Genomic DNA, 1,524 nt, shown 5'->3' on the forward strand with positions numbered 1-1,524 from the left:
CAATGAAATTTTAAGAATTAAATGATTTTTTTGTTCTTCCGAGAAAGATTCGTGAATAAGAGAAAACAAAAGAAATTAGGAGAGAAATTAATTAAAGAAAAAAGAAAAAGAAGAAAATTAGAGAGGAAGAAGCGGGAGAGGGTGGAAGAAAAGAAAGAAAGGAAGGAAAAGCGAAAGAAGGAAGGAAACAAAACCTAAGAGAGAACGAAAGAAAGAAGGAAAGAAAGAAAGAAGGAAAGAAAGAAAGAAGGAAGTGAGATACCAAGAGAGAAGGAAACAAAATTGAAGAAAAAACGAAAGAAAGCAAGAAAGAAAGAAGGAAAGAAAGAAAAGGGATTAGAAACGAGGGCGGAGGGAGGGAGAGGAGGAAGGATGTACCAGATCTGACGATTGCATTTGAACGTAGGGGTATGTGACTTTGGTTGGCATAGTAGCTGGAATTATGGCTTTGTTGCAGGAATAATTCGGTTTTCCGCATCTTTTGGAACAGGAGTAAATGTTTTGTTGACACTTCAAGAGATAATTGACTAAACATTGGACATACAGATCGGTAAAGAAAAGACAGATAGATAGAGAGATGGTAAGATAGTTAAATAGAGAGACAGAGGTATACAGATAGATAGATAGATAGATAGATAGATAGAGAGAGAGAGAGAGAGAGAGAAGGAGATAGATAAGATAAATAGATAGATAGATAGAGAAATAGAGAGGGAGAGGCAGAGGTAGACAGATAAACAGACGTTGGCGCAGGTGTAGCTGTATGGTAAAATGTTTCGTTGACACTTCAAGAGATATTTGACTAAACATTGGACGTACAGATTGGTAAAGAAAAGAGAGATAGATAGAGAGATGGTTATAGTTAAGTAGATAGACAGACAGACAGATAGATAGATAGATAGATAGATAGAAATAGAGAGAGAGAGAGAGATAGTTTATGGATCTCGTAATTGCATTTAAGCCTTTTTTCGGGCTACGACCAGCTCCATTCATTGAACTCGTGTAACTTCAGCAAAATTTGCTCAGCCAATACCCGTGCCAGAAACTTTTTAAAGTGAGGAGAGAACTTGCACTCACCGAACCCCGCTCTCGAGGTACCAAAAGCATAACCCGTAAAGAGGAACAGCTCCTCAGTAATGGATGCTCTTCAATTGCAGGTTTAATCTCGGAGTAGCCTTCTCCTAGATAGCTTGTCATCCAGGACTAAAGAGCTACTATCCGCCCATCGTAGGGATTTTACAAGCACTCACACCGACACACACACACAAACACACTTTTACAGCCACAAAGTAAGTAATATTTATGAGAGCAACTGTCTTCGAAGACTCATATTGTCGTTGATTGCTCGAAGTGGGGAGTAGACAGACAGTCGACAACTGATGAAGGGTCATTGTCTGTATCACTTGTCCTTTTTTCTCTCTCGTTATTTGCGTATTTAACTCATTTGTCTTCGTATTTCATGTTGTTTACTGTTGTTGACGTCCTGTACCCATATATATATGTATATATATATATATATATATATAT

Source organism: Octopus bimaculoides, chromosome 13 (genome assembly GCF_001194135.2).
Source record: "Octopus bimaculoides isolate UCB-OBI-ISO-001 chromosome 13, ASM119413v2, whole genome shotgun sequence".
Lineage (NCBI taxonomy): Eukaryota > Metazoa > Mollusca > Cephalopoda > Octopoda > Octopodidae > Octopus > Octopus bimaculoides.